This window comes from Erythrolamprus reginae, chromosome 1 (assembly GCF_031021105.1).
Source record: "Erythrolamprus reginae isolate rEryReg1 chromosome 1, rEryReg1.hap1, whole genome shotgun sequence".
Lineage (NCBI taxonomy): Eukaryota > Metazoa > Chordata > Lepidosauria > Squamata > Dipsadidae > Erythrolamprus > Erythrolamprus reginae.
In genome coordinates, this window is record NC_091950.1 from 392369424 (window position 1) to 392384794 (window position 15371).

Genomic DNA, 15371 nt, shown 5'->3' on the forward strand with positions numbered 1-15371 from the left:
CAATCCCTTCAGCTCTGCACCAGGGAAGGGTTACATATGTGTCCAATCACATACACACACACACACACACTCATATGTATGTATGTATATGTTCTGCCAGGCTCTCTGGTAGGAGCCTCCCGAAAATTCAAGGGTACAAATTTCAGACACACACACGTTTGAAAATTCAAAACAATGTTCTTTATCCCAAAATTCAAAATAAACTAAGCACTCTTTTTGTATTGCAAAGAGCACTCATCCCAAAACAACCGGGTAGTCTGTACAATTAACCATTAAGTACTTAGCTAGCAGCTGTGAAGAAACTTCACACCCCTTCTTCTTCCAACGAAGTGAGACACACACACACACACATGTTGCTGTGCTTTGTTTTCAAAGGCGTGAAAAATCAACAAAGTCCAGAAAACAGCAACACAGGATTCCTGACGAACTGCAACCAGATACTCTTCCACAATGGCCAAACCCACATGCTGCTATTTATACCAGCAGCCCTAATTACTGGAGCTGCACCCAAACACAGGTGGCCGCTCTTATCTCCTGTAATATGTCCTTACTTGGTCTCTTCTACGCATAATTCTGCACTTGCGTGGGTCCAAAACGTCTTCATCCGAATCAATGGAAGATAAGGGAGATTGACTGCCTGGGCTGTGTGCCAAGCCCCCCTCTGCCGAGTCACTCCCACCTTCTCCTTCGTCTGAGGAAACTAAACTCTGAACTGACTCTGTCGGCAATAACACAGGCCTGTGACATGTTGAAGTTTCCCCTGCATCCACCTCCACATTCCCTGGGGCAAGACCTGGGCCAGAGCCAGCCACAACATGTATATATGTATGTATGTATGTGTTTATATCTTTATAACCTCCCTGTCAGGCATCCTATTTTTGAATGTGCTGTGGTTCTGGCTTCACTCATACAACTAGCATTTTTCTTTCTATGTTGTTGTTTTGCTGATAAAAGATTCCCATGGTCAAGGCCAGATGTAGGGAAGGGAGTCAAACAATGATATTGGCCAGGATCTAGCAAGTCCGCCCTGCATTCTTTGCAGAACTTGAAAGGGAAAAACAATCTTTTACATCAGTGGTTCTCAACCTTTCTAATGCCACGACCCCTTAATACTGTTCCTCATGCTGTGGTGACAACCATAAATCTAGCTCCAATTCTCCCAACAGAGCTTTAAGCTGATTGGCAGGAAGGTCAGAGGGACATCCCCACTGTAAACACCTGATTGGTCGGATTGAAAAATATGTTTCAAGGCGCCAGAATAGAAGCTTTAGTTCCTACCATCATGGGAAATTTGTCTTTTCCCATGGTCTTAGGCGACCTCTGTGAAACAGTCATTCAACACCCCTCCCAAAAGGGGTTCCGACCCCCACTTCAGATCGTGCAGAATGCAGCTGCGAGAGCAGTCATGGGCCTACCTAGGTATGCCCATGTCACACCAACACTCCGCAGTCTGCATTGGTTGCCGATCAACTTCCGGTCACAATTCAAAGTGTTGGTTATGACCTTTAAAGCCCTTCATGGCATCGGACCAGAATATCTCCAAGACCGCCTGCTGCCGCACGAATCCCAGCGACCGATTAGGTCCCACAGAGTGGGCCTTCTTCGGGTCCCGTCAACTAAACAATGTCAGTTGGCGGGCCCCAGGGGAAGAGCCTTCTCTGTGGCGGCCCCGGCCCTCTGGAATCAATTCCCCCCCGGAGATTAGAACTGCCCCTACTCTCCTTGCCTTTCGTAAGCTCCTTAAGACCCACCTGTGTCATCAGGCATGGGGGAACTGAGACATCTCCCCCGGGCATATACAATTTATGAATGGTATGTGTGTATGTATGTGTGTTTAGAAAATGGGGTTTTTTAAAATGTTTTTAGTAGAAATTTAGATTTGTTTTAAATTGTTTTTTCACTTTGTTGTGAGCCGCCCCGAGTCTGCGGAGAGGGGCGGCATACAAATCTAAATAAACAAACAATAAACAAACAAACCACTGTTTTACATAAAGGGTATTATTTAAATAAGTCAACAACCAGTTTTCCTCCTTCTCTTGTTTGCAACGTATCTCAGTATTACCTAAGTATGTGTGCACCCACTCCCATCTCTTTTAATTATTCTCTTTCTCTTTTCCACTTCTGCCTGGAGAGCATCCTTGAAGCCAGGAAAATAGCAGCTATTTTAAGGAGTTGCTCTACAGTTTGAAGCATGGCTTTACCTTGAAGTCTAAGTGCTGCACCAGCAGCCCCTTTAAACACATTCTGTTAATTTCCATTAATTCTCTACTTTAAAAAACAAACAAACCTATCTGCAGTCAAGCCCCAAATGCCATTCAGACTCTTTGTGAAAATAAGTAGTAGACCAGTGATGGTGAACCTATGGCACGGGTGTCACAGGTGGCATGTGGAGCCATATCTGCTGGCACGCGAGACGTTACTCTACCCTGTTTCCCTGAAAATAATACGTACCCCGAAAGTAAGGTATGTCAGAGGTTTTGCAGAATTTGCTAATATAAGGCACCCCCCGAAAATAAGGTGTAGTCAAGTTTACATACGGCACGGTAGAAAAACATACGGTACCATTCAAAGCTGTTCATAGCGGTACCGTAATAATGTGGCGTCCCCTGCTGGCCCCTTCCATCGCTTTGTACCGTCCTGTTGTAATCATAAGTTTATAGGCACTGAAATTTGGGAATGAAATATTACTGGAGAGTGATGTTTTAGCCCAAATGGGTGCTGTATAAAACCTTAATTCTTCCTCTATTGAAAGAAGCGAGAGTCCAGGCTGAGTAAGCAAGCTACAGAATCCATGACCACGAGGAAAATAATTAACTTGATATACAACATGAAGAAAACCTATAGCTAACTTCCATATAAGGAAATATATGCCTTACTCTCAATCACCAGTAAACACACAATCCAGGAAAAGACAAAGAATGGAGCTTCCGTTAATTACCTATAGGGAAGCCACAAGGGAAGCCTTATATGGTGCATGAGTGAATAGTAGTTGGAGGATGGCTTAATGTATGTGGCGTTCACGAATTGGTTATTCTGTACCACATGCCAGGAAATGTAAAATACAATAAAAGGAGAGATCTTGATACATTCGAGGTCGTCTCATTGAGAAAACTTTCTCTGTCGCTTCATTCTGATGTGGCAATTATGGCATACTGTGCCTCCCTAGAGGTCGACCCACTGGGGGAGGGCAGTTTGCCTTCACCGTCCAGTACAGCAGACAGTCTGCTGCTGTCTCACCGCCATTACAATCTCCACTACAGTGCGTAGACTGTAGTTCCTCTGGTGGCCGGAAGCTACAATAGCAGGAGTATACTGTTGTACCATATAAGTACCGTCGTTTCTGTGTGTGGGTGCCATACTGACAGGTACCGTACCATAATCAGTGTACCGTACAGTACACTTTCTTTGGGGGTGTCAGCTTTTCTGACTGTGAATTTGTCTTATTTGAGAAATATAAGGCACCCTCTGAAAATAAGATGTAGCACAACTTTTGGAGCAAAAATTAATATAAGACAGTGTCTTATTTTCGGGGAAACACGGTAGCTCAACTCCAATGTGCACACGTGTGTTGGCCAGTCCATTTTTGGTTCACTCAGAGGCACTGGGAGGGTGTTTTTGGCTTCCAGAGAGCCTCCGGGGGGATGGGGGAGGGCGTTTTTACCCTCCTTTGGCTGCAGGGAAGCCTTTGGAGCCTGGGGAGGGTGAAACACGAACCTACTGGGCCCACCAGAAGTTGGGAAATAGTCCGTTTCCGGCCTCCAGAGGGCCTCCAGGGGATGGGGGAGCTGTTTTCGCCCTCCCTAGGCATTGAATTATGAGTGTGGGCATTCATACATGCATGGTAGCGCATGCGCACGGTCTTTCGGCACCCGAGGGAAAAAAAGGTTTGCCATCACTGTGCTAGACACATGGGAAAGGGCTCGTCTGATGCAAAATTCTTGGGAATGACTGCCATCTCTTGTGCGGTGAGAGACGTGTCTGCAAAGCTAAGCAACCAGGTCAGTTCCTTGGTTCATGTCAACCAGCATTGTCTAGGCTGACTGTTCACAGTGCTCTAGAATGTCAGGCAGAGAAATCTTAACTGATCCTTTTAGATTAAATTCGGCGATTGAGTTTGGGACCTTCTGTGCACACAAACGGATGCCTTGACCCTGCTACTTGAGAGCCTTTTAACCACAGATCTCAGTCTTCTTCTCGCAGACAAAGTGTGCAGCCTTCCACTGAATGGTGGCTGTTCCCCTTGGCAGCGCGATCCGGATTCTGTTTGCTGCTGCTGGTTTCCCACGCCACTAAGCTCTGTGTAGCCAAGTTCAGATCCTTTATGCAACAGGAATTAATTTATTGAAAGGATTAAAGCGCTCTCTTTCCCCCTTAAGTAGCGGCCTCGAAGGGGGCAAGCACTGTAGGAAATTTGTCTACAAAAATTGATTTATACTCCCTGCAGGGCTCTTTATTTATTTATTTATTTATTTATTTTATTGGATTTGTATGCCGCCCCTATCCGTAGACTCGGGGCGGCTAACAACAGTAATAAAAAACAGCATGTAAATCCAATACTAAAACAACTAAAAACCAAACATACATACAAACAAACAAACATATCATGCATAAATTGTAAAGGCCTAGGGGGAAAGAATATCTCAGTTCCCCCATGCCTGATGGCAGAGGTGGGTTTTAAGGAGCTTACGAAAGGCGAGGAGGGTGGGGGCAATTCTAATCTCCGGGGGGAGTTGGTTCCAGAGGGCTGGGGCCGCCACTGAGAAGGCTCTTCCCCTGGGCCCCGCCAAACGACATTGTTTTGTTGACAGGACCTGGAGAAGGCCCACTCTGTGGGACCTAACTGGTCGCTGGGATTCCGAGACTTCTATTGGAATGGACTCCACAGCTTTTATGAAGCCCCCCTTTCCCTTCTGTCCTCCAGACTATACATATTGAGTTCATGAAGTCTTTCCTGATAAGTTTTATGCTTAAGATGCCTTCCACCATTTTTGTAGCCCATCTTTGGACCCGTTCAATTTTATCAATATCTTTTTGTAGGTGAGGTCTCCAGAACTGAACACAGTGTTACAAATGTGGTCTCATCAGCGCTCTATACAGCAGGATCACAATCTCCCTCTTCCTGCTTGTTATACCTCTAGCTATGCAGCCAAGCCTCCTACTTGCTTTCCCTACCGCCTAACCGCACTGCTCACCCATTTTGAGACTGTCAGAAATCACTACCCCTAAATCCTTCTCTTCTGAAGTTTTTGCTAACACAGTAATGCCAATACAATACTCAGATTGAGGATTCCTTTTCCCCAAGTGCATTATTTTACATTTGGAAACATTAAACTGCAGTTTCCATTGCTTTGACCACTTAACTAGTAAAGCTAAATCATTTTCCATATTACAGACGCCTCCAGGAATATCAACCCTATTGCACACTTTAGGGTCATCAGCCAATAGGCAAATCTTCCCTACCAAGCCTTCCTTATGGTAGCAAACTCAAAGCTGGCACCATTTGTCTTAGATTTAGAAGCACCTGTTTTCAGCTGTATATTTGTATAAGTTGGTAAACAGAGCAACCATCTCCCATTCTATCATGCTTCCGGGATAATGTTCAACATTATTTGTCTCTTGTGTTGTTGTGCTTTTAATATTCCAGCACACTTATCTGATTTCATCCCATTTCAGAACAAAAACAAAGTTAATTATTAGAGAACAGGAAGTTCCTGTCCCATCATTTACCCTTAAAGAACAACTTGCCCCAGTAGCTAAAAATCTGGAAGAGTTTTTTCCAGCATCGGAGGGATAAAACTTCAAAAGCTGCCTAGGAATAACTGGGGCAGAAAAGGAAGAGAGTCTGCAAAGCTGATGGGCCTGCCAAATCCAGCAAATCAGATGTTGCTGGGGATCTGCCAAGATTCCAGAACCCTATGCTTGTGGGAGACCAAAAAAGTTAGATCCTTTTTGATGAACTGGTTTCTGGTTAGTGTTAATGAACTGGTGAACTGGTTTCTGGTTAGTGTTAATCCCAATTTATTTTCAAATCTAATAATAATTTTTTTTAAAAAAACTGGCATGCACTGCTATTAGCAAAAAGGGGGCAAGGGTGGGATGGGAGAAATAAAACTCTTAGTTCTATTGACCCTAGATCAGTGTTTCTCAACCTTGGCCGTTTGAAGATGTGTGGACTTTAACTCCCAGAATTCCCCAGCCAGCAACGCTGGCTGGGGAATTCTGGGAGTTGAAGTCCACACATCTTCAAACGGCCAAGGTTGAGAAACACTGCCCTAGATGCTGCTTCAAGTAGAAAAACTGGCCAGGATGGTACATGGGAGAAAAGAAAATGATTGTTTTTAAATGACAATAATTCAGGAACAGCTGAGCATAGCAAAAAGCAAATGGTGATTCACTCTTTAACCTTGGCTGGGATTGAACATGACTATGCACATTTTATCATGGCTCCGTTTTCCCAGCATTCAATGTTCGAATTCAAGATGGAGACAAAAGCATGTCATTTTGTACTCTGATAAGCACCACACTCACAAGTGGCAATAAATCGATAGAGCAGCAGGAGGCCTACAAAGCCATTGTTAAGGGCTTACATTAACAGTGAGTGGAGTACTACGGCAGCAAAACTCTCCTTTTTGAATGTCTATGGAGATCCTCAATCATCCAGGTTATAATAATAATAATAATAATAATAATAATAATAATAATAATAATAATTTATTGGATTTGTATGCCGCCCCTCTCCGCAGACTCGGGGCGGCTAACAACAATAATAAACACAACATGTACAATCCAATAATAAAAACAACTAAAAACCCCTATTATAAAACCAAACATACACACAAACATACCATGCATAACTTGTAATGGCCTAGGGGGAAGAGCTATCTCAACTCCCCCATGCCTGGCGGTATAAATGAGTCTTGAGTAGTTTACAAAAGACAGGGAGGGTGGGGGCAGTTCTAATCTCCGGGGGGAGTTGGTTCCAGAGGGCCGGGGCAGCCACAGAGAAGGCTCTTCCTCTGGACAGTTGTCTCTTGAAAAAGCACCTAAGATGAAACACGACCTAAGCATAGCTCCTAAAATCATCTGCTACAACATCCTTCCTATCAACGACTACTTCAGCTTCAACCACAACAATACCTGAGCACACAACAGATACAAACTTAAACTAAACCGCTCCAAACTTGACTGTAGGAAATACGACTTTAGCAACCGAGTAGTTGATGCATGGAACTCACTACCTGACTCTGTAGTATCATCACCTAACCCCCAAAACTTTACCCTTAGACTATCCACTCTTGACCTCTCCCGATTCCTAAGAGGTCAGTAAGGGGCATGAATAAGTGCACCAGCGTGCCTTCTGCCCCCTGTCCTACTGTTTTTCTTTTATTAGTATCATGCGTATAAATATTATTATATATCTGTATACCACCAACACGTACTTGAAAACACAAATAAATAAAATAAATAAATAAGCACCTTTCGGTCTCCTTGAAGCTAAATTATTCACAATCTCCAGGAACGCCTGTTTTAAAATGCACAACCTGGACACAACACCCCTTTCCTCATCTAGGCTGTGATTCTGAAAGACTTGGTTGCTCTTCCTTAATACCACACTTATGAGTCTTGTGCAATGGGACGCACCTATTGTGTAAAGCAACACGAACCAGAAGGTGCTAAGATCAGACACACTATCAGGAAATATTTCCCATCCCTTGATCTTGCTGTGTGTTGCCTATTGGTTGGAATTGGGTGGCCAGAAAAATATCTTGGGGGGGGGGGAATAAAAAGTGTGCCCCACTCATTGAGACTAAGGCACCAAAATGCCCTCCAACTTACCAAGAAACACCTCTCTCTCTCACACACACACACACACACACACACACACACACACACACACACCTGAATAAAATATCCAGGAACAAAGAACTGCAACGACTGCTTCCAAGCCTAAATTTCTATCCTGACCTATGGCTAAGTGACATCACCAAGCTAACCTGGGCTGATCACCTTAGCTGGGTGAGATTCACTCAGTGGTTCTCAACTTTTCTAATGCCATGACCACTTAATATAGTTCTCCATGTTGTGGTGATCCCCAACCATAAGTCTAGCGCCAATTCTCCCAACAGAGCTTTAAGCTGATTGGCAGGAAGGTCAGAGGGACACCCCCACTGTAAATGCCTGATTGGTTGGATTGTAAAAATATGTTCCAAGGTGCCAGAATAGAAGCTTTAGTTCCTAACTCCAGGGGAAATTTGTCTTTTGCCATGGTCTTAGACGACCCCTGTGAAACAATCATTCACACACACCCAAAGGGGTCCCAACCCCCAGGGTTAGGAATTACTTAGTGACTAAGCATTGAAATTATAATTATTATTGTTCTTGTTGTTGTTATGATGATGATGATGATGATTATTATTATTATTATTATTATTATTATTATTATTATTATTATTATAAAATGGCAGGGCATTAATTGTGCACAAGGCAGGTGCACACTACTTAGGAGCCAGTCTCACCTGTTGTAAGTTTCTCTCAAGCCCAAAGCATCATACACCGCACCGCCCCCAAACCGGTGCGCCTCACACAACCTGCCTTCCACCCGTTTTCAAGGCAATTGCAAGTACCAACCGGCTACTCCCCCCAGTCATTTTCTCCTCCTCGGAGCCCAGCGTTCCCGACCTCTCCCGCTATGTATACACCCTTCCTCCCGTAGCGCGTCTCCCCCAAGAGATGCCTATTTCTGCCCGCCTTCCTATCGCTCCCGGAGTTACATTTGCGCCCGGCTAGGAAGAGGGCGACGCTTTCTCTCCATCCTCCCAAAGGAGGAGAGAGGGAAACCCGCATCGCCGCCAAGCCACTCTTCCTCCAGGCGAAGTAACCTCCGGTCTCCCCCTTCGAGACGGTTCCAGTGTGTCGGAAAGCTGCGTCACTTTCGCTTTTTTTCCGCCTCCCGCCGGCCGTCTGGACCATTCGCTTTTACGCCCCCACGGGAGCAGCTCGCCTTTAAATAACGGATTTACTTTCCCAAACTGGATCCTCTCGCCCACTTTGACATGAATTTTTTTAAAAAAAAATTCTCTACAAACTCCATCAATATCCACATACCTTGAGATAGTCAGCGATATACATATACATTTTAAATAATTAATTAATTAATTAATTAATTAATTAATTGTTTTATTTGTCATACAAATGTAGTATGTTTAACATAATTTGTCATACAAATGTAGTATGTTTAACATAATATAAGTATAGAGATAGAAAAGATAAAAAGACATTAGGACCGGAACGGTAGGCACAAAGGTGCACTTATGCACGCCCCTTAACCAGTATAAAAAGTTATTTGGATTATTTATGATTTGTTCTATCTTGTTGTGAGCCGCCCCGAGTCTTCGGAGAGGGGCGGCATACAAATCTAAATAATAAATAAATAAATAAATAATAAACCAGTATCCTGCTTTGCACCAATTTCCCATCCCATTTCTTCCGTCTGCCTTTTGCACCTCCCCGCCTCTACCTTTCTCTCCTCTTCCTAACTTTCTTACTCCTTCTCTCTTCCTCTTCTTTCCCTCCATCCATCCATCTTCTCTCCCTCTCTCTGCTTTCTGCCGCTTCTTCTCCCTCCTCTCTTCTACTCTTTCTTCACTTCCTACTTGTATCTTTCTGTATCTGTACCTATATTTTTTGTAAGCCGCCCTGAGTCCTTCGGGCATAGAAGTCCAATAAAGAAAGAAATCAATCAATATAATTCTTTCTCTTCCTCCCTCTTTGACCTTCTCTTGAGCGGTTCGCCTCCTTTACTCGTATCGTAGTTTGACAGGCTGAAATTTTCCTTTCCCACTTTTAATCTAATGGCGCCCCGTCCTAAAATAATAATAATAATAATAATAATAATAATAATAATAATAATAATAATAGGGCACCATTAGATGATATTGTTGTTGTTATTGTTGTTATTATTATTATTATTATTATTATTATTATTATTATTATTATTATTATTGCTCGTTCTATGTCTGTTATTCTGTACTTTTAAGGATACAAACCTCCCTTTTTCTAAGAAGTCTGTAAAGGGCGGGCATAAGCGCACCATTGTGCCTACCGTCCCTGTCCCATTGTCTTTTTTTATCATTACTTTCTCTGTTACCTTTATATAAACTACTATCCTAGACTTGATTGACAAAAATAAATAAATAAAATAAATAATAAGTAAATACTACTCGCCCACTTTGGCATGGAGAGATTTCAACCAGGCGCGCTGGGCTGTTTCCCCTTAAGCGATGGGACAAAAAAAACTCCTTACCGGTCCTGCAGCCCGTGCGATGGTACCTACTACTCAGCCTTGGCAAGCTGTCTACCCACTTACTAACTCACCACCCCAACGTTCAGATTACGCCCAGCTACCCACCTTGACTCTGCCGCAGTTCGCCCTGGATAGGCTATGGCGCGGTGACCGCCGAGGGCTTATATAGGCCACCGGCCCCTCCCACCGGTCCTGAGCTCATCAACCGGCAGACACCACCCCGCTCCCCACCACCAACAGCACCCTCCTCCTCCTCCTCCTCCGCGTTTCCCCCCCACCCCTACGACCGGACTGGGAAAACCCGCTGTAAAAGCGCAATTTGCGCAGCCGCCGCTAGGCGACGCCCGCGCCCCACAGTGTCGCATGGGAGTGGAGGGAATAAAGCGCGGCGTTTTCAGCCAGCAGGACGCAGAGCGGGAACGAGGAAAAGAGCAAAACAAAAGCCGCTGTGCGTGTTTTTGTGGCGCGCTTGGGTCTGGCTGCGAAGGATTTAACCCGGGTTGGTTGAAACAGCTGCCCTGCCTGCTGCTTACAGGGCTTCCCTTGCTTTGAATGCAGGCGTGTGGAGGGGTGTGTGTTTGTTTGTGTGTGTGTGATCCGGTCGGGCTCCCGGATCGGAAGGTTGACGTCGAAATAGATCGACTACGCAGCTGTGGTTAGCGGTGGTTTTATTATATCGACCGTGGATAAGCGCATGCGAACGCTGATAGATAGATAGATTAACCGAGTTGGAAGGGACCTTGCAGATCATCTAGTCCAGTGTTTCCCAACCTTGGCAACTTGAAGATATCTGGATTTCAACTCCCAGAATTCCCCAGCCAGCATTCGTTGCCAAGGTTGGGAAACACTGATCTAGTCTAACCCTCTGCCCCAAGTAGGAGACCTTACATCTGCCTCTACCTAGGATAGAACTCACAACCTCCTGATTTAGTACCGCAGTCGAGCGGTTCAGCCCTTTCCCCAACCAGAGTCTGGTTTCCCAGGCATGTAAGAAAAAAAGAGGGTTGCTGTATATATGTATGTACAGTATTTATTTATTTATATATGTATGTATTACCTATTTATTTTTATTTTATTTTTATTGTTTATTTATTTGTTTATTTATTTATTTATTAGAGTCGGAAGGGACCTGGTAGGTTGTCTAGTCCAACCCCATGCTCAGGTAGGAGACACTACACCATTTCTCACAAATGGCAGTCCAATCTCCTCTTGAAAGTCTCAAATGTTGGAGCTTCACTCCTCCACTCGAAACAGAATAGCTTCATTCCTCCACTCGAAACAGAATACCCTACGAGACTAGACTTTCAATCCTGGACCTAGAAAGCCTATAACTAAGACGCCTTAAACAAGTTCTAAGTATTGCCCACAAGATCATATGCTGCAACGTCCTGCCTGTCGGCGACTACTTCAGCTTTAACCACAACAACACAAGAGCACACAACAGATTTAAACTTAATAATAACCGCTCCAAACTTGACTGTAAAACATATGACTTCAGTAATCAAGTTGTCGAAGCGTGGAACTCATTACTGGACTCCATAGTGTCATCCCCAAACCTCCAACAATTTACCCTTAGATTATTTATGGTTGACCTATCCAGATTCCTAAGAGGTCAGTAAGGGGCGAGTACAAGTGCACTAGAGTGCCTTCCGTCCCCTGTCCTATTGCTCTCCTATATCTCCTATACCTTTCTTCTATTCCTATATCTCTTCTTCTATTCTTTCATTGATATGTTCTATTACTACATCTTCTTTTCTATTCTTTCTTAGATATATTTTACTATGAGTATCTCCTCTATAACCTTCATCATGTATTTTACTATGTGTATGTATATATATATATATATATACACCCACTAAAACCCTCATTGTGTATTGGACAAAATAAATAAATAAATAAAATTAATAAGCTCTCACAACCTCCGCAGGCAAGCTGTTCCACCGGTTGATCCGCTCTCACGGTCAAAACGTTCCTCCTTATTTCCAGGTTGAATCTCTCCTTGATCAGCTTCCATCCATCCTTTCTTTCTTTCTTTCTTTCTTTCTTTCTTTCTTTCTTTCATATATAGACTGCCTTTCTTGCAGACTCAGGGCAGCTCACAAGAATAAAAATAGATACAATGATAATAAATACTATTAAAGAATTAAAAATATTAAAAACCCACAATAAAAAAAGACAATCTTATTCCTAGTCTGGCCTTTTAGTGCTTTGGAAAAGAGCCTGACCCCCTCCTCTCTGTGATAGCCCTTCAGGTATTGGAACACTGCTATCATGGCTCCCCTGGTCCTTCTCTTTGTTAGATTAGCCATGCCCTGTTCCTGCAATCTCTTCGTATGTTTTAGTTTTCAGTCCCCTAATCATCCTGGTTGCTCTCTTTCTGCACTATCTCTAGAGTTTCAATATCTTTTTAATAGTATGGTGACCAACACTGAATGCAGTACTCTAGGTGTGGTCTAACTAAGGCTTTATAGAGCGGTGTTAGTACCTCCCTAGTCCTAGATTGTATCCCTCTGTTAATGCAATTTAAGATTGTATTGGCCTTTTTGGCTGCTGCTGCATATTGTTGGCTGCAACTTGAAGACTTGTGGACTTCAACTGCCAGAATTGCTGGCTGGAGAATTCTGGAAGCTGAAATCTACAAGTCTTCAAGTTGCCAAGTTTGAAGACTTCTGCTGGTTGTGCACGCGCGGAAGCAAAAAATTGTGCTGAAACACCGGCGCACCTGTATGTTTGTGCACGATTTTGCTACCCGCCCAGGCGCAGTGGCATAATTGCACTGGACTCCACTAGCATTCAGAGCCACGGAGGTGAGCACACATCACCATTCCACCTTGGCAGCCCACCTCTGTATCCAGCCCACATGGGATTGACTCAACCAAAAAAAATATTTTTTTTTTTGCAGAATAAACAAAACCTTCTGAACCCATTGATTCAGCACTAAAAGCAGCTGAGAAAGAACCTGAAAGTTGAGTCATGGTAACAGGATTTTGCTTTTTGCTTTCATGGGAAATGTTTGGCTGCTTATCTAAGTAGCTTCTTCAGTCTGAGAAGGAAATGATATCACTCCATCATGATTGCCAGAATGACACCAAGATTGGCATGCAACTTTTTTTTAAGGAGGGAAAAAAATCTCTGTTCACTTGTGATATTTTGCCAAATCTCCAGGTTTGTTTGCCCTAACTCAGTGGTTGTGTGTTGGTGTGTGAGTGTAGACACAGGTACCTTCAAATCAGTGACTTGTGAGGATTGCCTGGAGTGTGGACTAATCAAAACTAGAATTCCCAGTCTCACATTTTTCTTACTGTCATGCAGAGTTTAGGACTTAACATATCAGATGGCACTTTTCTAAATAGTCATATAGAAACTAGCTATAGACACATCAATGAATGCTCTCTGGAGTCAATGGGAATCACAATTTGATGTGGGAAATTAGTTAATCCAAAGAAACAGTCTTGTCTGTTGAGTGTTCCTATGTAAAGTTTTGAACCATAAAAATAGACGCTCCTAAATTATAACATAAGATTCCTCCTATATCTAGATCATGATTGCCAGAATGACACCAAGATTGGCATGCAACGTTTTTTTAAGGAGGGAGAAAAATCTCTGTTCACTTGTGATATTTTGCCAAATCAGCAATCTGTTTTCCCTTACTCAGAGACAGTGTTCCCTCTAATTTTGGGGGTGGGTGGGTGGGCGGAAAAGTATAGTGTCTGAGCGGCAGTCCCTTCGGGACTGGGCGGCACAGAAATAATAAATAAATAAATAAATAAATAAATAAATAAAATAAACAAACAAACAAATAAAAAACCCACCCTATTTTGCTTAAGAGAATTTCAAAATAAAATACTGTACTGTGTGTCTATAACAGTGAGCTCATAATAGGGCAACTCTATCAATATCAAAATGCCACTTAAATAGTTGAGCTAGTTTCAAACTAGATTTTGATTTTCTTTCTCTCTTCCTTACTCCCATTCTTTTTCTTTTTCTTTTCCTTCCTCTCTTTTTTCTGTTTCTCTCTCTTCCTCTCTCTCTCTCTCCTTCCCTCTCACTCTTTCCCTCTCGGCTTCTGGGCAGGTTTGGAAAACTCTGAGTTGATGATGATTTTTAAGTGAGCGATTGCTCACTGCTCAGCTTAGAGGGAACTATGCTCAGAGATTGTGTGTTGACAATGACTTGACTAGAACAGTGTTTCCCAACCTTGGCAACTTGAAGATATTTGGACTTCAACTCCCAGAATTCCCCAGCCAGCAAATGCTGGCTGGGGAATTCTGGAAGTTGAAGTCCAAATATCTTCAAGTTGCCAGGGTTGGGAAACACTGGACTAGAGCCTGTCCAATCCACTATTCATTCCAGACTGCCTCTGAATGACTCAGCATTCTTAACAGAGGCCTACCTTCTGTATTAAGACATTACCTCAGGATTTTTAATTCCTGATAAAAACCATGTGTTACTACATGTTGGTAATATGGAATCATTATAATATGTAATAAGTTACAAGACAGTCAGGACGCATCCGACGTCTTTTTAAAATGTTTGTCTATATTTGTTTATGTGTATTTATATCTAAATAAAGAAATTTTCTTAATTAAAAAAAAGAAATAAAGCAAAAAAGACAAAAGCATATTACAATACATATGGAAGACACTTCATTTGTTGAATACATTATTAAGCCTTGGTCATACAGAGTATAATATTGAACAATTTTTTCTATTGTCAATAAAGAGCTAGTTTGTAAGCAGAGAACAAATACTGTATGTACCCATGCAGAACCATAAATCTGTGATGGCACTATCTTTCCACCATAAAAGATTAAACTTTTTTTTTTCAGTACCTCTTATTGAATATGACTAGAATTCTTTATATAATGATTGATCTAAACTTCTGCCGCACGAATCCCAGCGACCTATTAGGTCCCACAGAGTGGGCCTTCTCTGGGTCCCGTCAACTAAACAATGTCGGTTGGCGGGTCCCAGGGGAAGAGCCTTCTCTGTGGCGGCTCCGACTCTCTGGAACCAGCTCCCCCCAGAGATTAGAACTGCCCCTACCCTCCTCGCCTTTCGCAAACTCC

General features: G+C 43.0%; 1 protein-coding gene across 1 annotated transcript in view; it reads right to left on the reverse strand.

The window, feature by feature from the left end:
* Positions 1 to 10563, reverse strand: part of CLU (clusterin) — a 52862-nt gene extending 42299 nt beyond the window's left edge. The window contains exon 1 of the mRNA XM_070734908.1: positions 10409 to 10563. The gene's annotated coding sequence lies outside the window, so the exon portion shown is untranslated. The remainder of the gene's footprint in view (positions 1 to 10408) is intronic.
* Positions 10564 to 15371: the final 4808 nt, after the last annotated feature.